At 45.2% G+C, this 25,404-nt stretch overlaps 1 protein-coding gene across 2 annotated transcripts in view; it reads left to right on the top strand.

Moving 5' to 3' along the window:
- The window catches only part of CNGA1 (cyclic nucleotide gated channel subunit alpha 1), a 149,688-nt gene that overhangs the window by 78,655 nt on the left and 45,629 nt on the right, over positions 1-25,404 (top strand). Inside the window, exon 2 of one of the 2 annotated variants that reach the window (XM_056557565.1) lies at positions 20,299-20,431. The exons of the other annotated variant lie outside the window; for it this stretch is intronic. The gene's annotated coding sequence lies outside the window, so the exon portion shown is untranslated. The remainder of the gene's footprint in view (positions 1-20,298; positions 20,432-25,404) is intronic. 2 annotated transcript variants of the gene reach the window in all.

Here is a 25,404-nt window from a genome sequence, read left to right as displayed (position 1 = left end):
GAGAATCTCTGCCTGTACTGTGCCAGTACCGAACACTTCCTGAAGGATTGTCCTATCCGTCCTCCCCGCCTGGAAAGACGTACGCTGACTCCGCACAAAGGTGAGAAAGTCCTTGATGTCTACTCTGCTTCTCCACGTCTTACTGTGCCTGTGCGGATATCTGCCTCTGCCTTCTCCTTCTCTACTATGGCCTTCTTGGATTCCGGATCTGCAGGAAATTTTGTTTTGGCCTCTCTCGTCAACAGGTTCAACATCCCAGTGACCAGTCTCGCCAGACCCCTCTACATCAATTGTGTAAACAATGAAAGATTGGACTGTACCATACGTTTCCGCACGGAGCCCCTTCTAATGTGCATCGGACCTCATCACGAGAAGATTGAATTTTTGGTCCTCCCCAATTGCACTTCCGAAATCCTCCTTGGACTACCCTGGCTTCAACTCCATTCCCCAACCCTGGATTGGTCCACTGGGGAGATCAAGAGTTGGGGGCCCTCTTGTTTCAAGGACTGCCTAAAACCGGTTCCCAGTACCCCTTGCCGTGACTCTGTGGTTCCCCCTGTAACCGGTCTCCCTAAGGCCTATATGGACTTTGCGGATGTTTTTTGCAAAAAACAAGCTGAGACTCTACCTCCTCACAGGCCTTATGATTGTCCTATTGACCTCCTCCCGGGCACTACTCCACCCCGGGGCAGAATCTATCCTCTGTCCGCCCCAGAGACTCTTGCTATGTCGGAGTACATCCAGGAAAATTTAAAAAAAGGCTTTATCCGTAAATCCTCCTCTCCTGCCGGAGCCGGATTTTTCTTTGTGTCCAAAAAAGATGGCTCTCTACGTCCTTGCATTGACTACCGCGGTCTTAATAAAATCACGGTAAAGAACCGCTACCCCCTACCTCTCATCTCTGAACTCTTTGATCGCCTCCAAGGTGCCCACATCTTTACCAAACTGGACTTAAGAGGTGCTTATAATCTCATCCGCATCAGAGAGGGGGATGAATGGAAAACGGCATTTAACACTAGAGATGGACACTTTGAGTATCTGGTCATGCCCTTTGGCCTGTGCAACGCCCCTGCCGTCTTCCAAGACTTTGTTAATGAAATTTTTCGTGATCTCTTATACTCCTGTGTTGTTGTATATCTGGACGATATCCTGATTTTTTCTGCCAATCTAGAAGAACACCGCCAGCATGTCCGTATGGTTCTTCAGAGACTTCGTGACAATCAACTTTACGCCAAGATAGAGAAATGTCTGTTTGAATGCCAATCTCTTCCTTTCCTAGGATACTTGGTCTCTGGCCAGGGACTACAAATGGATCCAGACAAACTCTCTGCCGTCTTAGATTGGCCACGCCCCTCCGGACTCCGTGCTATCCAACGTTTTTTGGGGTTCGCCAATTATTACAGGCAATTTATTCCACATTTTTCTACCGTTGTGGCCCCTATCGTGGCTTTAACCAAAAAAAATGCCAATCCCAAGTCTTGGCCTCCTCAAGCGGAAGACGCCTTTAAACGGCTCAAGTCTGCCTTTTCTTCGGCTCCCGTGCTCTCCAGACCTGACCCATCTAAACCCTTCCTATTGGAGGTTGATGCCTCCTCTGTAGGAGCTGGAGCGGTCCTTCTACAAAAAAATTCTTCCGGGCATGCTGTTACTTGTGGTTTTTTTTCTAGGACCTTCTCTCCGGCGGAGAGGAACTACTCCATCGGGGATCGAGAGCTTCTAGCCATTAAATTAGCACTTGAGGAATGGAGGCATCTGCTGGAGGGATCAAGATTTCCAGTTATTATTTACACCGATCACAAGAACCTCTCCTATCTCCAGTCTGCCCAACGGCTGAATCCTCGCCAGGCCAGGTGGTCTCTGTTCTTTGCCCGATTTAATTTTGAAATTCACTTTCGGCCTGCCGATAAGAACATTAGGGCCGATGCTCTCTCTCGTTCCTCGGATGCCTCGGAAGTTGAACTCTCTCCGCAACACATCATTCCTCCTGACTGCCTGATTTCCACTTCTCCAGCCTCCATCAGGCAAACTCCTCCAGGAAAGACCTTCGTCTCTCCACGCCAACGCCTCGGAATCCTCAAATGGGGTCACTCCTCCCATCTCGCAGGTCATGCAGGCATCAAGAAATCTGTGCAACTCATCTCTCGCTTCTATTGGTGGCCGACTCTGGAGACGGATGTCGTGGACTTTGTGCGAGCCTGCACTGTCTGTGCCCGGGATAAGACTCCTCGCCAGAAGCCCGCTGGTTTTCTTCATCCTCTGCCTGTCCCCGAACAGCCTTGGTCTCTGATTGGTATGGATTTTATTACAGACCTACCCCCATCCCGTGGCAACACTGTTGTTTGGGTGGTCGTTGATCGATTCTCCAAGATGGCACATTTCATCCCTCTTCCTGGTCTTCCTTCAGCGCCTCAGTTGGCTAAACAATTTTTTGTACACATTTTTCGTCTTCACGGGTTGCCCACACAGATAGTCTCGGATAGAGGCGTCCAATTCGTGTCAAAATTCTGGAGGGCTCTCTGTAAACAACTCAAGATTAAATTAAACTTTTCTTCTGCATATCATCCTCAATCCAATGGACAAGTAGAAAGAATTAACCAGGTCTTGGGTGATTATTTACGACATTTTGTTTCCTCCCGCCAGGATGATTGGGCAGATCTTCTACCATGGGCCGAATTCTCGTATAACTTTAGAGTCTCTGAATCTTCCTCCAAATCCCCATTTTTCGTGGTGTACGGCCGTCACCCTCTTCCCCCCCTCCCTACTCCCTTGCCCTCTGGTTTGCCCGCTGTAGATGAAGTGACTCGTGATCTTTCCACCATATGGAAAGAGACCCAAGATTCTCTTTTACAGGCTTCATCTCGCATGAAAAAGTTTGCCGATAAGAAAAGAAGAGCTCCCCCCATTTTTGCTCCCGGAGACAAGGTATGGCTCTCCGCTAAATATGTCCGCTTTCGTGTCCCCAGTTACAAACTGGGTCCACGCTATCTTGGTCCTTTCAAAGTCTTGTGCCAAATTAATCCTGTCTCTTACAAACTTCTTCTTCCTCCTTCTCTCCGTATTCCTAATGCCTTTCATGTCTCTCTTCTTAAACCACTCATCATCAACCGTTTCTCTCCCAAATTAGTTTCTCCCACTCCTGTCTCCGGTTCTTCTGACGTCTTCTCAGTGAAAGAGATACTGGCCTCCAAGACGGTCAGAGGAAAAAGGTTCTTTTTGGTGGATTGGGAGGGCTGTGGACCTGAAGAGAGATCCTGGGAACCTGAGGACAACATCCTAGACAAAAGTCTGCTCCTCAGGTTCTCAGGCTCTAAGAAGAGGGGGAGACCCAAGGGGGGGGGTACTGTTACGCCGAGCGCTCCGGGTCCCCGCTCCTCCCCGGAGCGCTCGCTTCTCTCTCACTACCGCAGCGCTCCGGGCAGCTCCACTGACCCGGTGCGCTGCGATACCGTCTCCAGCCGGGATGCGGTTCGCGATGCGGGTAGCGCCCGCTCGCGATGCGCATCCCGGCTCCCGTACCTGACTCGCTCTCCGTCTGTCCTGTCCCGGCGCGCGCGGCCCCGCTCCCTAGGGCGCGCGCGCGCCGGGTCTCTGCGATTTAAAGGGCCACTGCGCCGCTGATTGGCGCAGTGGTTCCAATTAGTGTGTTCACCTGTGCACTCCCTATTTATACCTCACTTCCCCTTCACTCCCTCGCCGGATCTTGTTGCCATTGTGCCAGTGAAAGCGTTTCCTTGTGTGTTCCTAGCCTGTGTTCCAGACCTCCTGCCGTTGCCCCCGACTACGATCCTTGCTGCCTGCCCCGACCTTCTGCTACGTCCGACCTTGCTTCTGTCTACTCCCTTGTACCGCGCCTATCTTCAGCAGTCAGAGAGGTTGAGCCGTTGCTAGTGGATACGACCTGGTCACTACCGCCGCAGCAAGACCATCCCGCTTTGCGGCGGGCTCTGGTGAAAACCAGTAGTGACTTAGAACCGATCCACTAGCACGGTCCACGCCAATCCCTCTCTGGCACAGAGGATCCACTACCTGCCAGCCGGCATCGTGACAGCGTGGAGGTGTTGGCAGCATGAGGAGACCATATAGTGGCTGAATGACACAGCTTGGATAAGGCTGAAGCATGAGGAGACCATATAGTGGCTGAATGACACAGTGTGGAGGTGTTGGCAGCATGAGATCATATAGTAGCTGAATGACACAGCGTGGAGCTGGTGGCAGCATGAGGAGACCATATAGTGGCTGAATGACACAGTTTGGATGAGGCTGGAGCATGAGGAAACCTTATAGTGGCTACATAACACAGTGTGGAGGTATTGGCAGCATGAGGAGACCATATAGTGGCTGAATGACACAGTGTGGAGGTGTTGGCAGCATGAGGAGACCATATAGTGGCTAAATGACACAGCGTGGTGGTGTTGGCAGCATGAGGAGACCATATAGTGGCTGAAGCATGAGGAGACCATATAGTGGCTATATGACACAGCGTGGAGGTATTGGCAGCGTGAGGAGACCATATAGTGGCTGAATGACACAGCTTGGATAAGGCTGAAGCATGAGGAAACCATATAGTGGCTGAATGACACAGTGTGGAGGTGTTGGCAGCATGAGGAGACCATATAGTGGCTAAATGACACAGCTTGGATGAGGCTGAAGCATGAGGAGACCCTATAGTGGCTGAATGACAAAGCGTGAAGGTGTTGGCAGCATGAGGAGACCATATAGTGGCTAAATGACACAGCGTGGAGGTGTTGGCAGCATGAGGAGACCATATAGTGGCTGAATGATACAGCGTGGAGGTGAGCAGCATGAGGAGACCATATAGTGGCAGAACGACACAGTTTTAATGAGGCTGAAGCATGAAGAAATCATCTATTGGCTCAATGACACAGCGTGGAGGTGCTGGCAGCATGAGGAGACCATTTAGTGGCTGAATGACGCAGCTTGGATAAGGCTGAAGTATGAGGAGACCATATAGTGGCTGAATGACACAGCGTGGAGGTGTTGGCAGCATGAGGAGACCATGTAGTGGCTGAATGACACAGGGTGGAGGTGTTGGCAGCATGAGGAGACCATATAGTGGCTAAATGACACAGCGTGGAGGTGTTGACAGCATGAGGAGACCATATAGTGGCTGAATGACACAGCTTGGATGAGGATGAAGCATGAGGAGACCATATAGTGGCTAAATGACACAGCGTGGAGGTGCTGGCAGCATGAGGAGACCATTTAGTGGCTGAATGACACAGCTTGGATAAGGCTGAAGTATGAGAAGACCATATAGTGGCTGAATGACACAGCGTGGAGGTGTTGGCAGCTTGAGGAGACCATATAGTAGCTGAATGACACAGGGTGGAGGTGTTGGCAGCATGAGGAGACCATATAGTGGCTGAATGACACAGCGTGGAGGTGTTGACAGCATGAGGAGACCATATAGTGGCTGAATGACACTGCTTGGATGAGGATGAAGCATGAGGAGACCATATAGTGGCTAAATGACACAGCGTGGAGGTGTTGGCAGCATGAGGAGACCATATAGTGGCTGAATGACACAGCTTGGATAAGGCTGAAGCATGAGGAGACCATATAGTGGCTGAATGACACAGTGTGGAGGTGTTGGCAGCATGAGATCATATAGTAGCTGAATGACACAGCGTGGAGCTGGTGGCAGCATGAGGAGACCATATAGTGGCTGAATGACACAGTTTGGATGAGGCTGGAGCATGAGGAAACCTTATAGTGGCTACATAACACAGTGTGGAGGTATTGGCAGCATGAGGAGACCATATAGTGGCTGAATGACACAGTGTGGAGGTGTTGGCAGCATGAGGAGACCATATAGTGGCTAAATGACACAGCGTGGTGGTGTTGGCAGCATGAGGAGACCATATAGTGGCTGAAGCATGAGGAGACCATATAGTGGCTATATGACACAGCGTGGAGGTATTGGCAGCGTGAGGAGACCATATAGTGGCTGAATGACACAGCTTGGATAAGGCTGAAGCATGAGGAAACCATATAGTGGCTGAATGACACAGTGTGGAGGTGTTGGCAGCATGAGGAGACCATATAGTGGCTAAATGACACAGCTTGGATGAGGCTGAAGCATGAGGAGACCCTATAGTGGCTGAATGACAAAGCGTGAAGGTGTTGGCAGCATGAGGAGACCATATAGTGGCTAAATGACACAGCGTGGAGGTGTTGGCAGCATGAGGAGACCATATAGTGGCTGAATGATACAGCGTGGAGGTGAGCAGCATGAGGAGACCATATAGTGGCAGAACGACACAGTTTTAATGAGGCTGAAGCATGAAGAAATCATCTATTGGCTCAATGACACAGCGTGGAGGTGCTGGCAGCATGAGGAGACCATTTAGTGGCTGAATGACGCAGCTTGGATAAGGCTGAAGTATGAGGAGACCATATAGTGGCTGAATGACACAGCGTGGAGGTGTTGGCAGCATGAGGAGACCATGTAGTGGCTGAATGACACAGGGTGGAGGTGTTGGCAGCATGAGGAGACCATATAGTGGCTAAATGACACAGCGTGGAGGTGTTGACAGCATGAGGAGACCATATAGTGGCTGAATGACACAGCTTGGATGAGGATGAAGCATGAGGAGACCATATAGTGGCTAAATGACACAGCGTGGAGGTGCTGGCAGCATGAGGAGACCATTTAGTGGCTGAATGACACAGCTTGGATAAGGCTGAAGTATGAGAAGACCATATAGTGGCTGAATGACACAGCGTGGAGGTGTTGGCAGCTTGAGGAGACCATATAGTAGCTGAAAGACACAGGGTGGAGGTGTTGGCAGCATGAGGAGACCATATAGTGGCTGAATGACACAGCGTGGAGGTGTTGACAGCATGAGGAGACCATATAGTGGCTGAATGACACTGCTTGGATGAGGATGAAGCATGAGGAGACCATATAGTGGCTAAATGACACAGCGTGGATGTGTTGGCAGCATGAGGAGACCATATAGTGGCTGAATGACACAGCTTGGATGAGGCTGAAGCATGAGGAGACCATATAGTAGCTGAATGACACAGTGTGGAGGTGTTGGCAGCATGAGATCATATAGTAGCTGAATGACACAGCGTGGAGCTGGTGGCAGCATGAGGAGACCATATAGTTGCTGAATGACACAGCGTGGAGTTGTTGGCAGCATGAGGAGACCATATAGTGGCTGAATGACACAGCTTGGATGAGGATGAAGCATGAGGAGACCATATAGTGGCTGAATGACACAGCGTGGAGGTGTTGGCAGCATGAGGAGACCATATAGTGGCTGAATGGCACAGCCAGGAGTTGGCAGCAGCATGAGTAGACACTAGGCCTTCGCAATCCCTATGATTAACCCCTTAAGGACCAAGGACGTACCGGTACGTCCTTGGTCCTGCTCTTCTGATATAACGCGGGGTTACACAGTAACCCCGCGTCATATCACGGCGGGCCCGGCGTCATAGTGAAGCCGGGACCCGCCTCTAATAACCCTTTAGCCGCGCGCTCAGAGCTGAGCCGCGCGGCTAAAAGTGAAAGTGAAAGTTCCCGACTAGCTCAGTCGAGCTGTTCGGGATAGCCGCGGCTAATCGCGGCATCCCGAACAGCTGACAGGACAGCGGGAGGGCCCCTTCCTGCCTCCTCGCTGTCCGATCGCCGAATGACTGCTCAGTGCCTGAGATCCAGGCATGAGCAGTCATGCGGCAGAATCGTTGATCACTGGTTTCTTATGAGAAACCAGTGATCAACATAGAAGATCAGTGTGTGCAGTGTTATAGGTCCCTATGGGACCTATAACACTGCAAAAAAAAAGTGGGGAAAAAAAGTGAATAAAGATCATTTAACTCCTCCCCTATTAAAAGTTTGAATCACCCCCCTTTTCCAATAAAAAAAAAAACACAGTGTAAATAAAAATAAAAATAAACATATGTGGTATCACCGCGTGCGGAAATGTCCGAATTATAAAAATATATCATTAATTAAACCGCTCGGTCAATGGCGTGCGCGCAAAAAAATTCCAAAGTCCAAAATAGTGCTTTTTTGGTCACTTTTTATATCATTTAAAAATGAATAAAAAGTGATCAATAAGTCCTATCAATGCAAAAATGGTACCGTTAAAACTTCAGATCACGGTGCAAAAAATTAGCCCTCATACCGCCCCATACACGGAAAAATAAAAAGTTATAGGGGTCAGAAGATGACAATTTTAAACGTATTAATTTTCCTGCATGTAGTTATGATTTTTTCCAGAAGTCCAACAAAATCAAACCTATATAAGTAGGGTATCATTTTAATCGTATGGACCTACAGAATACATATCAGATGTCATTTTTACCGAAAAATGTACTACGTAGAAACGGAAGCCCCCAAAAGTTACAAAACAGCGTTTTTTTTTTCAATTTTGTCGCACAATGATTTTTTTTCCCGCTTCACCATAGATTTTTGGGCAAAATGAATGACGTCATTACAAAGTAAAATTGGTGGCGCAAAAAATAAGCCATCATATGGATTTTTAGGTGTAAATTTGAAAGAGTTATGATTTTTTAAAGGCAAGGAGCAAAAAACGAAAATGCAAAAACGGAAAAACCCCCGGTCCTTAAGGGGTTAAAACATGAATTCAGAAATGTAAACGGAGATTTTGGATAGCTAGTGCTACCTACCATAACAAATTTTTTCTTCCCAGACCCAGGCCCAGCAGTGATATCAGTAAATCATATACAGTGACCCCCCAACCTACGATGGCCCCGACATATGATCAAATCGACATACGATGGCCTCTCAGAGGCCATCGCATGTCCATGTCAGCATCGACAGACAATGCTTTTTTATGTCGGGGCCATCGCAATAAGTGCTATCCGGCAGAGCAAAATGCTTAAGCTGCTGCCGGATAGCAGCTTAATGTTCCCCGTGTGGTGCGGTGAGTATTACTTACCCCACCACCATGCTCCGGGGTGCCCTTCGGGTCCAGCGCTGGTCCTCCGGTGTCTTCTTGGCCCTCTCCGGTGACGTCAATACGCTGTTGTGCACTCCGTCCCGTCATCCAATAGGAACGGCTTATGCAGCGGCGTAATGACGTCGCTACGTAGGCCCAGTAAGGCCTTGCGGAAGACAGCGGAGGACCGGAATAGACCAGGAGAGCCCAGCGTAGGCCCGGAGTCACCATCGGGAGAGGCGGGGACACCATCGGGAGCGGCGGGACGCGGTCTGGAGCTTCCTATACTTTACATTGCACGAATCCCTCAACATACGATGGATTCGACAAACGATGGCTTGTTTGGAACGAATTACCATCGTATGTTGAGGGACCACTGTATTGCCTGAATGACACAGCCTGGAGTTGGCTGAGTATACACCAGGGCTTCACAATCCCCCCAAAAAACACAAGAATTTTTGAAATTTAAAATGAAGATTTTGGATAGCTAGTGCTACCTACCATAACAAAATTTTTATTCCCAGACCCAGCAGCAGTATCAGTAAACCATATATTGCCTGAATGGCACAGCCTGGAGTTGGCTGAAGCATGAGGCGACCCCAGGGCTTCACAATCCCCAAGAAAAAACAGAAGAATTTCTGAAATTTAAAATGTAGATTTTGGATAGCTAGTGCTACCTACCATAACAAAAATTTTGTTCCCAGGCCCAGCAGCAGTATCAGGCCCCAGGCCCAGCAGAGTACATACCAGGGTTTCACTATACCCCCAAAAAACACAAGAACTTTTAAATGTTTAAATTAAGATCTTGGATAGCTAGTGCTACCTACCATAACAAAATTTGTATTCCCAGGCCCAGCAGCAGTATCAGTAAACCATATATTGCCTGAATGACACAGCCTTGAGTTGGCTGAAGCATGAGGAGACCATTGAAATGTATGATTTTTTTATTTAAATGTAAGATTATGAAATTTAAATTAATGATTTTGAAATTGAACTTTTAACTCCCAAGTTTTAGTGTCCCGGACCTAGGCGTGTGGGCACAAAGGGCCAAATCTAACAAGCCCCCACAGGGCTCATGTGGCCGTGAGATGTAGGCGCAACATCTCCATTGCCCTGACCAGCCATTGTTTCCAACACTTTTTGCCAAAACAAACCATGTGAAGAACAGCATGACACCGCCGTGCCCTGCACACATCGTATGCTGAAGGGCCACTGAGACTTGTCCGGGCAGTGGAGGCTGAGGACACGGTGGAGGATGAGGAGGCAGAGTCGCACACTGTCACATGACCAACGGGCTGACAGAGTGGAGCAGGAAGCAGCATGAGTACACAAGAGGGGTTCACAACCCCCAAAAATTAAAAGGTGAGTGTTGAAATCTCTATTTAAAATGCATGTTAGGTAGTGCTAAACATCCAAAAATGTAGGACCCAAGCCCAGAAGCATCAGTAAGCCAAGTAGTTCCTGAAAGACACAGTCAGGAAAAGGCAGCAGTAGTACACAAGAAGATTTCATAACCCATAAGAAAGATCAATGTTGAAATCTCAATTAAGCATGTATGTAAGCTAGGGCAAAACATCCCAAAATTTGAGGCCCAAGCCCTGAAGCATCAGTAAGCCAAGTAGTTCCTGAAAGACACAAGAGCAATCAGGAGCAGGCATCAGCAGTACCCAAGAGGGTTTCACAACCCCTTACATTGAAAGATCAATGTTGAAATGTCTATTAAGCATGTATTTAGCTAGTGCTAAACATCCAAAAATTTAAGGCCCAAGCCCTGAAGCATCAGTAAGCCAAGTAGTTCCTGAAAGACACAGGAGCAATCAGGAGCAGGCATCAGCAGTACCCAAGAGGGTTTCATAACCCCTTACATTGAAAGATCAATCTTGAAATCTCAATTAAGCATTTATGGTAGCTTGTGCTACCAGAACATATAGGTGGGGAAAGCATAAGGAGCCCATGTAGTGTCTGAATGGTACAGCCTGAAGGTGGCTGAAGCATGAGGAGACCATCGAAATACAAGAATTTTAAATAGAAATCTAAGATTTTTAAATGGAAATTGAGGATTTTGAAACGTTTTAGTGGCCCGGGCCCCGGCGTGTGGGTACAAAGGACCTAATCTAATAAGTCCCATGTCACATGTCAGCACAATGACAGAGCCTGGAGGTGACATCAGTAGGAGGAGACCATATAGTGCCTGAATAGCACAGCCTGGAGTTGGCTGAAGCATGAGGAGACCCCAGGGCTTCTCAAAAATTGTCAGAATACCACCTGACATTCAAAATAATAAAATGATAGATATGTTCTCTGAAGAAAAGGATTCTTCATTAGATGACAATATGAGTATTGTGTGTTCCAGTGACATTAGCTCATTGGAGGAACAGGAAAACATGATACAACTTAATTCTGCAACTGAAGAACCACAAAAAAGAATGAATGACTTAAAGCCTACTGGAACTGAGGAACTTCAAAATGGTAAATCTACCACCTGGGATAGTCAGTCAATTCCAACAGCCGGTGGTCAGTATCCACAGTTCCCTGTTTCTGCTAGTCCTTGGCAATATTCCTTTTATTACTGGTCTGGTATCAACATGGCAATAATGCTGGGAGAGTATATATTGCCTGAATGACACAGCCTGGAGTTGGCAGAAGCATAAGGAGAGAAAATATTGGCTGAATGAAACAGCTTGGAGGTGGCAGCAGCAGCATCAGGAGTCCTGAAAGGGACCCGGTGACAGATTGGTGCGGTTTGTGGCAATACCAGTACCCAGTCATGAAGGTGGCTGGAATGTTTGTAACTGGGGAGCAGTGGCTTAAATCTGTTTGGCACTATCCATATTTGTATATTTGTATAGTGTTGGTGTAGCACCATGGGCAATCTACTCTGATGCATCTGGCATTGGTGGGTGGAAATCCTGGCTGACCCATGCCTGATTCATCTTCACAAAGGTCAGTCTCTCCACATTTTTCGTGGATGGACGAGTTTTCCTTGGGGTGACTATGGCCCCTGCCGCACTAAACACCCACTCTGATGCCACACTATTGGCCGGGCAGGACAGATTTTCCAGGGCAAACTCTGCAAGTTGCAGCCACAAATAAAGTTTGGCTTCCCAGAAGTACAGCGGATCTTCAAGGTGTGTTGGAATGGGCATGTCAAGTTATGCCACCACCTGCTGGTTCAGGTTCTGCTCCATGTCTACCTGCTGCTGATGAGTTGCTTCACTCTGCGGGTGAAGAAAGCTACTCATCAGCGACTGTAGACTCAGGCTGCTGCTGATGGAGTTGGTACTGCTCATGCCACCCACCCCTCCCCAGCAGCCATGGCAGTGGAAGGTGAGCGCAGAGGGCCCCTCGAGTAAGACCTGCTAATGGATGGACGATGGCGCCGATAGGCATCAGCTAACTGACTACGTAGGATCTCTCTGTAGTAGTTCAGTTTGTCCTCCCTCTCAGTGGGTGTTAAAAAGGCACCCATTTTGTGCCGGTAGCGAGGGTCCAATAAGGTGGAGACACAGAAGTCATCCCACTGCCGAATGGTGACAATTCAGCTGTCACTACGCAAGCAAGTGAGCATGCATTGTGCCCTTTGTGCAAGTGACTCGGAAGAACTCCCTGCCTCCATCTCCACTGCATACTGCCACGGTGTGTCTGGGTCCTCTGTCTCGCCTTCCTCATAACCCTCTAGCTCCTCTAGTTCATCATGCTCCTCCTCTCCTGTCAGATGACTAGAAACACCGCCCACTGTGCCCCTCATCCTCCTCCTCCAGTTCAGCCCCCACAGGGATCATGTGGCTGTGAGATGTAGGCGCAACGTCTCCATTGCCCTGACCAGCCATTGTTTACAACACTTGTAAGAAATTAAGCAGTGGAATGACGTTGTTCATCCCGTAATCCTGGCGACTTATGTATAATGTGGCTTTCTCAAAGGACCTGAGCAAACGGCATGTGTCATGTATGAGCTGCCACTGGTTCACATTGAAGTTACACGTGAGATTGCCCCTATCCGCTTGGATCATCAAGAAATCGGTGATGGCTTTTCTCTGTTCATACAGTCAGTCCAACATATGCAGGTTGGAATTCCAACGTGTGGCAAAGTCACAAATCAGACTATGTTGGGGGATACCATTCTGATGCTGCAGCTCAAGGAGGGTGTGCATTGCGGTGTACGAGTGGCTGAAGTGCATGCAAAGTTTCCTTCCCATTTTTAGGATGTCTCGCAAATGGGGGAAACACTTCAGGAACTGATTGACAACCAGATTTAACACGTGTGCCATGCAGGGTGCATGGGTCACCCTTCCTTATCACAGCGCGGCCACGATGTTCTTCCCATTGTCGGTCACCATGATTCCCATTTCCAGTTTTCGTGGAGTAAACCATGCTCCAAATTCTTTACGAATGACTTTTAGCAGTTCATCCCCTGTGTGACTCTTTTCGCCAAGGCAAACCATGTGAAGAACAGCCTGACACCGCCGTGCCCTGCACACATGGTATGCTGAAGGGCCACTGAGACTTGTCCGTGCAGTGGAGGCTGAGGACACGGTGGAGGATGAGGAGGCAGAGTCTCACACTGTCACAGGACCAATGGGCTGACAGCGTGGAGAAGGAAGCGGTGTGACCTGTCCAATTTGGGGTTGGGGCTGTGCAGGAACCACATTCACCCAGTGAGGCGTAAAGGACATGTATTGTCCCTGACCGTAGTTACAGCTCCAGACATCGGCGCTGCCGTGCACTTTGGTACACACCGACAGGCTCAAGGACTGGCCCACCTTCTCTTCTACAAAATTTTGCAGGGCTGGTACTGCCTTCTTCGCAAAGAAATGATGGCTTGGTACTCTCCACCTCGGCTCGGCACAAGCCATCAGTTCTCTGAAAGGTACAGAGTCCACCACTTGAAAAGGGAGGGACTGCAGCACCAGCAACTTAGACAGGAGCACATTCAGCTTCTGCACCATTGGATGAGTGGGCGCATACTGTTGTCTCTTGGACATGGCTTCGCGGATGGATTGTTGGCGGAATGGCTGACTAAAAGTGGGAGAAGAAGGAGCATCTAGAGCGACAGAAGGAGGGTATGACACACAGCTCCCTTCGGCTGAGGTGGTGGAGCCTTGGCTGGCTGAAGGAGGGAGCAGCTGGCCACTGGGTGATGCAGCAGGCTGGACCACTACATTGGAGCCATGGTTCTCCCAGGCTGCTTTATGGTGGTGAAGGGCTGTTGACGCAGGGCCGTGGTGCCAACATTGGGATCCTGGCCACGCTTCATCTTCTGCCGACATATCTTGCATGTGGCTATGTGAACCTCCTCCGGATGCTTGATGAAAAACTGCCACACCACCGAGTAGCTGATTTTCCCACCAACAGTCCGCCCTAATTCACTGCTACTGCCGCTGTCTCCAGGAACCCCTGTTCTACTACCTCCCGGAAAGGTAGGCTGCCGCGAAGCAGGTGGTCTCCCCCGGGCACGTTTGGCTCCAGAATTTCCACTTCTGCCCCCACGCTGACTGCCAACCATGCTAGCGCCTTGCTAGCTCAGCTGCTGCCTCACGGGCAACCTGCAACTCTCTCCTCCTGATGATGATGAAGCCCCTTCTGATCTCGGCTCCCAATTGCGATTGGCTTCATCATCATCGAGTTGTGTCTGCACGTCACTGATGTCCTCCTCAGGTTCCTCAACAGTGTCTGCTTCAGGACCCTGCACCCTGGCAACACCGCCTCCCACGTCACTCTCCTCATCACTACTTGCCTGCCTAGCGGAGGAAGCGGCGCATGTCTCCTCCCCTTCTTGGCTGGGCAGCAGCTGCTGACTGTCCTCTATTAGATCGTCCTCAGTGAATAGTGGAGCTGAACCCACAGCATAAGATACTTCTGTAGGAGAGGGAACAGCATATGACAGAGGCAATGGGAGCACAGGGACTGCTCCCGGGTCATGCCAACTGAGGGTTGTGTCTGAGGAACCCAACGACTGTTGACTGGGGGTGTCAGATGTCACTTGTGATGAAGTGGATGACCGTGTTAACCAATCGACAACGGCAGATGGGTTGCTGTTCGAGACACGACCGCTAGCTAATAACGAGAGCTCAGGCCTCTCGCTGCGACTCCTGCTGCCACTCGCCCCCTAGTCTGCTGCGACCTCTGCCTGAAGGATTTAGGCCTCTGCCACTCCTCTGTGCATGTCCTGGCACTTCTCTGCCTGACATACTTAGTGCGTATATGAGGGTAGTACAATACGCTTCACTACTCTTAAAACAGTATTTGTCTAGAACAGCAGCAGGTGATTACTTTTGGCTGCCTTTCACAGTATGTAGGCCCTTGATTGATTAACAGGTACAAAATAGTACACTATTTAGATGTACGTATGCGGTATGCACTTAGGAGGGCAGAAAAATGCGGTACAATAAGCCTAAAAACTCTGTAATTTTTGTAAAACACCAGGCGGTGATAACTTTTGCTTGGACTTTCACAGTATGTAGGCCCTCCACAGATTAACAGGTACAAAATAGTACACTACTTAGATGTACGTATGTGGTATGCACTGATAAGGGCAGAAAAATGTGCTACACTACGCATTAAAAACTCTGTATTTTTGTAAAACACCAGCCGGTGAGTACTAGTGCTTGGACTTTTACAGTATGTAGGCCCTTGACAGATTAACAGGTACAAAATGGTACACTATTTAGATGTATGTATCCGGTATGCACTGATGAGGGCAGAAAAATGCGATACAATATGCATTAAAAAGTCAGTATTTCTGTAAAACACCAGCCGGTGAGTACTAGTGCTTGAACTTTCACAGTATGTAGGCCCTTGACAGATTAATAGGTACAAAATGGTACACTACTTAGATGTACGTATGCGGTATGCACTGATGAGGGCAGAAAAATGCCCTACAATGAGCCTAAAAACTCTGTAAGTTTTGTAAAACACCAGCCGGTGATTACTTTTGCCAGGACTTTCCCAGTATCTAAACTTGCTATAGATTTACAGATACAAAATAGTAGACTGCTTTGATGTAGGTATGTGGTATGCACGTATGAGGGCAGACAAATGCAGTACAGTCCGCTGAAAAAATTTATTTGTGCACAGCAGCAGGACACAACAGTGCAGCACCACAAAATAAAAAGTGGGATTAAAACCAAAATTGCACTCTGTCACAGAGTATTAAGAATGGTGTGAACTGGTTTTTATACAGTCTACAGACTAGGATAAGCAACAGATGATTTCTTGTGGAAAATATACACAGAATTGCGCTGAAAAATCATTCCTGCCTCCAGTAATAAGGTTCATGAAGTTCAGGCAGCTTCTTGATATATATGAGCCAATAAAAAGCTATCTGCCCCTCTCTGATAAAATGCAGATTGAGGTGACTGGGAGCTTAATGGCTGGTGTCAAAATCCTTCTCAGTGACCACAAGCACTGCACTTCTCTCTGTCCACAAAGCTGATGTAACTAGCAGTTGGTAGTGGAACACTGCGGTATAATCAATTCAGCGTCTCTGTGTAACACACACAGACACGCAGTCCATCATATCTCTGCAGTGTATATGGCATGAAATGAGCAGCCGCAAAATGGCTGCCGATTATATAGGGCTGTGACATCACAGGGGTCAATGAATGCTGATAGGCTGCATCCCGCATGTGATTTGGGATCATCACGCCTACCTCGCTTCCCGCCTCGCATTCCCACCTTCCCAGCATCCCCTGCCCCATGTAATGACATGTGGATCTGCCATTTTAGGTGTCCTGGATCCTGGAATGCTGTAAAATGGAGTTTAATGAAGCGATTTGCGAGATAGAATCGTGGCATTATTCGCATTCGTCTGCTTTGATTCGCTCATCTCTAGTTACTACTACTACTACTTTTCTACTTATATTAGCAAAAATTCTGCTGATAATTCCTCCATTGTTTAGAGGTACAGTATCTACGCATACCACTCTGATAGCATTGGTGGATGAGGATTTTTTCCCTTTTGTGGGATTACAGTCCAAGCTGCCAGAAACAGAAACCATAAGAGGCCTTTAGGACACTATATGGCTGGCCAGAAATAGCCTCATCTACAACAAGTGATGGAGAGGAATGTTGGTGTAGCATGTGGTATAGTGTATAGCTGTACATTGTACTGTCATGCTTTTTGTGATTGTAATTTATTGTATGACTGTAATGACGACTGAATGATCAATAAAGCTGTAATGTCCATTTATTTGTTTTTATATATTCATGTTTAGGTGTGTAGTCACACACTAGATTGTTTTGAGCAGTTTGCTATTCTCCCTGGATTGGGAATGGTTAATGTTCAGAACCAATGAGATCTCGGGTGTATCTATTTTAACCAGAGTTCTCCTGCATTCTAATTGCTGGTTATTTTGTGCAATAATGCTACTATTATGTCTGTGCAATATATTTCTAAGTCTGCTTGAGCATGCATTTTGTATTTATCTTGTGATATTTTATCTGAGTTTTAGCCATGGTTAAATAGTCTTGTTTATTGTAGATTTTAGTCTATTTTACATCGGTTTTTAGGATTGTATGTCCTTTCTGCTTAGTCTGTGTTCACGCAGTGAGAATCCTGTCCTGTTCCTCCACATTATGGAGTTTGGTTTTTAATTTTTCCTGTCTTGTATCTTGAAATATATCCTGTTTTGAATCTTGAGAAATATCTTGTCTAGTATCCTGACCAGTGTTCCTCTACGTTATAGAGTTTGGTTTTCTTGTATCCGTTTTTGTGAAATTCATGTTTATCTGTGTCCACTGTGAACAGTGTCCTATGTTATTCGATCAGTTTAGTGTTTTAGCTCTCAGTTCTTCCGTTCATCCCCTGCATTTCTAGGATTCTGCTGTATTCTTGTTGCATACCTAGTCTCTCTCATTTTATCATGTCTGCCGTTTATCTAATATCTGGTTTGTGAACTGTTTGTTTATACACTATATTCTTCCCTGTTAGTATTTGTATCCTGTCTGGTAGATATGGTTGTCCGGTAGTTTCCTGTTTCTGTTTCTGGCCTATGACCGACTATGTATAATATTTGTTTTTACGCCACTGCACTGTAGCGCAGGGAGGGACCGGCTCCAAGTTGTCAATTCACCGCTTAGGGTGTTTGGGCAAATAGGCAGGGAGAGTGTTTTTAGGGTCAGTTTAGGGCTCACTCTCCCTATCCCCCCAGTCGGTCATGTCAAAAGCTCTTTCAATAGCCTAGTCAATAATAAGGTACAGTAGAATAGTTATTTGGGTGTAATTCCAGTAATGTCGGAAGTGTTATATTGGAAGGAAGGCCCACCATATGTGGGTCATTGTATACAGGTTGATCCCACAATGCCGACAGAGATCTGAAGCTATTATGTTAGCTACTATTATAGATGAAACTACTGTAATTCAGTTGTTTTTTTACAATTAATTAATTATATTTAAATAATATGTGACCATAAGAAAGGTCATGTTAAAGGCTGTGTTGGTAATGTAGGACTTTATAACTCATTGATTTTAACCCCCTACGGACGCAGGGCATACAGGTATTCCCTTGCGTCCTGGTACGTAAAGACACAGGGCGTACCTGTATGCCCTGGTCCCATTACCGGGGTTTAAAGCATTCTTCCTTTAGACACCGCAAAAAATTAAAATGAATTGAAAGCATCCCGGCAGCTCAGCAGAGCTGATCGGGACCGCCTTGATATGTCCTCCTGGATCTGTCACCACTCCTGACTTGAATTTCCCATAAAATAAAAATGTATTTTAATTAACTTTTCTTATAACTGCTTTGTTCTATTCCTCTTAAATTTTTGCTAGAAATATACTAATAAATAGACAACTGGGTTCTATTATTCCCTCTGTCAAAGGGGTGTGTTCTTAAACAACCAGCATTAATATGAAAGTGTCAGATTGTGTGAGGACATACCCCCTACCAGTTGTCAATTTATTCATTAATTTCTAGGAGAAATAATAGAGGAATAACACAGTATAGAGTTATGAGAAAATATGTAATTTTATGGAGAATGCATGTGTTTAGTAAATGACATATGAAATAAGTGGCGGAGGTCGTCTAAATGTAACTATACACCATGTAAAGCTTCTTTTTCAGAGTGAATGAACAAGTTCATGGTGCTTTTCCCTGTAATAGCTGCTGAACCAGTGACTCGCAGAAGTAGAACTTTACCCACCTCATCTATGATCAGTGAGTTTGTGGGAATCTACAATTGTACAACCTAGAGAACCCCTTTAATTCATCTGTCAGAACTTTTGTGTTATCATTTTTTTATGAACCACAAATACTTGTGTAAACCACACAATGGGCATCATGTGATGCATTTTTGTATCCTGTTGCTAGTTTAGTTTTTATTTATATATCCGACTATTACTTATCTGGTACATATTCAGCATGGTTATACATGAATCAATGTCATGTTTATGTGAATATATAGTGATACAGATACAACTAATAGGATTAAGTAGCATTACAGAAAGCTGAGCAAGCAAGATAAAAGAACAGATTATTGACCTGGTGTAAGCATAATCCAATGTTAGTGCAATTCCTGTCAGCCAAGGTTACAAGCTGACTAAAAGTTTGTAGCCACATTGCTACCATCAGTTATAGTGTTACTAATACATTAATGATGTAACTACTATAAGAACAAGCGTAGATATTAGATATGTATCTATATCCTATAATATATCCTATAAACTGTATAACAAATAGAGTACATAGATTTGCATAGCTAAAAACAGTTATGTTGTGTATACAGCTCAGATGGTCGTGTTCATTTATGAAATATTGTTTCATATCTTATTATGGATCAATACTTTGCTTTATTGTGTTTTGTCAGTTGTTATATGTTGTAATAAGTAATAATAATAATAATAAATAATAATAATAAATGAATGGTGTTTTTATAGCATGACATACCATAGGGTTATATACAGTATCACTTGAATTGCAAGATAAATGCATTAATTTAATTCAAGTGAAGTACATTACATAAAGATACATTAATTAAAATAAACTAATTCTTTAAATTTTAACTGCAATGTAGAATGATAGTCACTAAGGATTTTCCCCATATTTTAACAAGACACATTTAGAATCTTTTTGTCATTTGTATGATAAACATATCACCGTCAGACACGCACTTGATGATCATTTTGTAAATGTTATGGCTGATACATTTACATTACCCCGTTTGGCCACTAAAGGTCTTGGTCGCTCAGGAAAGGCAATATTAAAGACTTCTTAGTGGACGGCCCTCCTTGCATATTCATGAGCCTCATAAGCCTCTTCTCAGGTGAAAGGATAATGGTAACTCAATCTCCAAATCCTAAATGAAATCTGGTGCTGTGACAGGAAAATTCTTGTTCAACACTCACATGGGGGTAATGTTCCTTTTCTAGGTATGGATCCGTGTTTTTGCATGATTTTTGGATATGGTTGGAACCTATTTGTGGAACAAATATATCACATTGGATATGCCGGCTGAGAATTGTCGAAGGTTTCAATAGAGAAGGATAACAGTTGACTTAGAAGGTGAGTGACCTGCTCCATAGATACCTTTACTTCTAGCATTTAGATAATTTCTCATTTAACATGTATTATTTACTCTGGTTATTCATTTAGATACAGAGCATATTTTAATGATGGCCACTTATCTGAGGTGGGTGTGGCCAGTGTATTATTAGATACAGATTTTTATGACTACCAAGGTTGGGCTGAAATTCCTTTGGCCCACCAGAATAAATGATTCTTCAGCCCACCCTACATTTTATAATAGTAATCATTACACAACCAGAGTCTAATAGGGTATCTGATGGGTTCTAAAATCAGCTTCAAATAAGGTTGCTAGACCTTTTGGGCCCCATATTAGGGGTACATTTTTGTGTCACAGCTTGGGCCCACCTGAGGATCCACTAGTACTCCAATGGGCTGTCCGACCTTGACTGCATCCTATAGAAATTTTGACAATATATTCATTAAACAACTATACCTGATTGTGTCACTGCTTTTAGAATGGCCCATCATGAAACATCCTTCAGTAAGCACTACATGCTATTTGCTGCAGGTACAGACTTAACACAGTTGGTCAGCTATTGGTCAGCTAATGCTTAAAAACTAAACTCTGTTGAACTGAGCCATATTTTATTTCTAGGTTGTTTGTTACATGTGTTGTTTCATGTGTGTCAGGGTTGGACACTGATAACTTAGGGCCTTGTAAATTATATACATGCCCCTTGTTTTTAATGGTGGCTCAGTGGTTAGCATTGTTGCTTTGCAAGCATTGGGGTCCTGGGTGTAAATCCACCCGAAGACAACATGTATGGAGTTTGTATAGAAACCTTGAATTTGTCAGCAGATAAAAACCATTTGGCCCATCTAGTCTGCCCAATATTCTGAATACTATTAATAGTCCCTGGCCCTATCTTATATGAAGGATAGCCTTATGACTATCCCATGCATGCCAAAACTCCTTCACTGTATTTACAGCGACCACTTCTTCAGGAAGGCTATTCCATGCATCCACTACTCATTTACTGCATAAACCTTTGCCCCTCAAAAAGTCCTCTTGTTTTTTTTTTTTTTTTTTTTTAAATATCCTCTATTCCTTTACCATGTTGAATCCCTTTATGTATTTAAAAGTCTCTATCATATCCCCTCGGTCTAATCTTTCTTTCATGTTAAACATATCAAAGGGATAATCTGGTGGAATTTTTTTTTTTTTATTAACTGGTGCCAAAAAGTTTGTAAATGACTTCTATTTAAAAATATTAATCCTTCCAGTACTTATCAGCTGCTGTATGCTCCAGATTAAGTTGTAAGGTTCTTTTCAGTCTGACCACAGTGCTCTCTGCTGATACCTCTTTCCATGTCAGGAACTGTCTAGAGTAGAAGCAAATCCCCATAGCAATCATCTTCTGCTCTGGACAGTTCCTGACATGGACAGAGGTGTCAGCAGAGAGCACTGTGGTCAAACAAAAAAATAACTATACAACGTCTTCTGCAGGATACAGCAGTTGATAAGTACTGAAAGAATTAATATTTTTATATCAAAGTAATTTACAAATCTGTCTAACTTTTTGGCACCAGTTGATTAAAACTAAATTGTTTTTCACCGGAATACCCCTTTAAAGTCCTTTAACATTTTCTGGTAAGATCCAGCAATCCATGTACTAGTTTAGTAGCTTTTCTCTGAACGTTTTCCAAAATATCTATATTCTTCCTCAGAAACAGCCTCTAGTACAGCGCACAACACTCCAAGTGAGGTCTCCCCAGTGCTCTATACAGCGGCATACACTTGCTTCTTTCTACTGCTGAGACCTCTCCCTATATACCCATGAGCACATCCCTCTTTCTACTGCTAATAACGCTCACTATACACCCAAGCATTCTGCTAGCATTTCCTGCTGCCCTATGACATTGTCTGCCTACCTTTAAGTCTGAAATAATGACCCCCTAAATCCCTTTCCTCAGATACTGAGGTTAGGACTGTATCCAGGGCCGTTTGAAGGAATTTGGGGGCCCCAAGCAAAATGGACATGGAGGCCCCCCCCTTGATGTTCACGCACGTCACGCTCTAGGGCCAGTGTCAGGACGTAGTAACGCTGGCCCTTGAATTCTGGGAGCCCGACGTGAGCGAAAGTCTATAAGAGGCCCCAACATTAGGTGCAGCAGAGTTCCCCCCCCCCCCCCACATTAGGTGCAGCATAGTTCCCCCCACATTAGGTGCAGCATAGTTCCCCCCACATTAGGTGCAGCATAGTTCCCCCCACATTAGGCAGGCAATGTTCCCCCCACATTAGGCTGGCAGTGTTCCCCCACATAAGGTAGGCAGTGTTCCCCCACATTAGGCTGGCAGTGTTGCCCCAACATTAGGAAGGCAGTGTTCCCCCACATTAGGCTGGCAGTGTTCCCCCACATTAGGCTGGCAGTGTTCCCCCACATTAGGGAGGCAATGTTCCCCCACATTAGGCAGGCGGTGTTCCCCCACATTAGGCTGGCAGTGTTCCCCACAGACATACAGCCTCCAGCCATATACAGTGTATGGCTGGAGGCTGTATGCCTGTGTACTGCCCCACTTCAGTGCTCCAACCACCGCTCCTCTGGTCTGGCATCACATTAGTTCCCGGGACCGGAGAAGCGGTGGTCAGAACACCGAAGATGACATCCCACTGGTCACTTACCAAGCTGGCCAGTGCCAGTCTTCCTCCTCCTCGATGCTCTGTCTTCTGCGCCTCCGTTGCCATGGGAGGCCCCTGCGTTTTTAAACTTAACGTGGGGCCGCAGAGAGGTAACGGGGGCATCCCTGTGTCCTGAAAACATCTTTTGGGACACAGGGATGTCCTTAATAGTGATGGGGGGAATTTCCCTGTCGCTACAGGATGGGCAAGCTCTGGCTCTGCTCGGGGCCCCGGGCCAGCTCGAGCCCCAAGCAATTGCTTGGTTTGCCTGTCCTGTAGCAACAGGCCTGACTGTATCACATATTCTATATTCTGCCCTTGTGCTTTTACCCCCCAGGTGCATTATCTTGCACAAATCCACATTAAATCTTGGTTACTAGAGTTCTGACCATTCTTCTAGTTTACCTAAATACATTTCTATTTGGCATATCCCTCCATGAATAACACCTCTTCTCCAAATCTTTATGTCATCAGCAAAAACAATACCTTATCATTGACACCTTACAATATATATTTATAGATATATATATATATACATCCATTTTAGCGGTGACTTGCCGCAAATGGACATATATATATATATATATATATATATATATATATATATATATATATGTGTGTGTATACATCCATTCACGATCAAGGCACTGTAGCTGTGCTGGAGGTGATTGGTGGCAGATGGTGATCGCATATTGTCGGGCACCGGCTGCAACTGTCAGGAGCGGAGCTGCACTCCCTTTAGTGCTGCGGTCAGTGTGACCGCAGCACCGAATACGGTGACAGAGGGAGCTCCTTCTGTTCTCCATTGAGACCCAGCAATGCAACGGCAGGGTCTCATTGGTAGCCATGGCCACCAGAGACCTCTGGGCACCTCTGGTTACCTAGGAAGCTGATCAGGCTCTGGCATAGGCAGAGTCTGATCTGCTATGCCTGTCTGTGAAACACAGACAGCTGTCAGTGTAGCACTCACAGGCATAATACATTGCAGAACACATCTGTACTGCAATATATTATATGTGTCAAGTCCCCAAGTAGGACAGTAATAAAAATAAAAAAAAATCATAAATACAGTAAATAAATAAAAAATAAACAATAAATATAAATAAAAAATAAATATATAAATAAATTATTAAATAAACATATGCACTCTCTTCCCCCCCCCCCCCCCAAAAAAAATGAAATGCACATATTTAGTATCGCCGTGTCCGTTACAACCCGCACGATGAACGGCGTAAACATTTTTTAATAAAAACATTGACAAATTTAGGGCTTTATATCAATGCCTCCTCTGTAAAACTAAAATAAAAAGTGATCAAAATGCCCCATGTACCTCAAAATGGTACCACTAAAGACATCAACTCCTCCCAGAAAAAAATACAACGATGCACAAACAAGATTTCTTTTAAATTCAAAATTGTTTTTATAGTGTACAAGTAATAAACCATCAAATAAAGTAAATAAATAAAGTATCGCCATAATCATAACCTGCAGAATAAAATTACCATGTTACTGATACTGCATGGTAGACAATCTTGCCAAAATTATTGCTTTTTGTTCTTCCTGACTCACTAAAAATGTAAAAGTAATCAAAATTTCAGACATACCACAAACTAGTACCATTAAAAACCACTACTTATCCCACAAAAAATAAGCCCTCAAACTGCTCTATTGGTTAAAAAAATATATTTAAAATAATTACAGCTCTCAGAATATGGTGACACCCCCCAAAAAAAAAAAAAAATTTACCGTAATTGGATGAACCATAAAATCCATATATAAATTAGGTATCACCATAACTGTACTGAATGGAAGACTAAAAATAATATGTAATTTATACTGCATAAAGAATGAAAGTAAAAAATAAATAAAAAACTATTTTATTCATAACACCTCATAAAATATGGAATAAAAAGTGATTAGAGTGTCACATGTACCCCAAAATGGTACAAATGAAAACATCAATTTGTCTGACAAAAATATTTTGGAACCCAAATATTTACATAATATCCTAAATAAAAGAAGGAGCCAAAATCCACATGGTGCTCTGTCATGTTTGAGGCCTGTATGTAGAGTCATGTGGAGCATAAGGGCCAACTATGGGATATTTCTAAATATGTCAGAGATAGGGGCATAAATAAAGAGTTGCATTTCTCTGTCAGCATCCGCTGTGTTACAACAAAAATATAGCAAAATGCCATATTTGAAAAAAATAATTTTTGAATTCCACTTCCACTTTGCTTTAATTTCTGTGAAACACCTAAAGGGTTAATAAACTTAAACCCAAATATCATTTTGATTACATTGAGGGGTGCAGTTTTTATAATGGGG

This window comes from Hyla sarda, chromosome 1, assembly GCF_029499605.1.
Source record: "Hyla sarda isolate aHylSar1 chromosome 1, aHylSar1.hap1, whole genome shotgun sequence".
In the NCBI taxonomy this organism is placed as follows: Eukaryota; Metazoa; Chordata; class Amphibia; order Anura; family Hylidae; genus Hyla; species Hyla sarda.
Note: the sequence above shows the minus strand (reverse complement) of the source record. Positions and strands in the feature narration are given on the sequence as shown.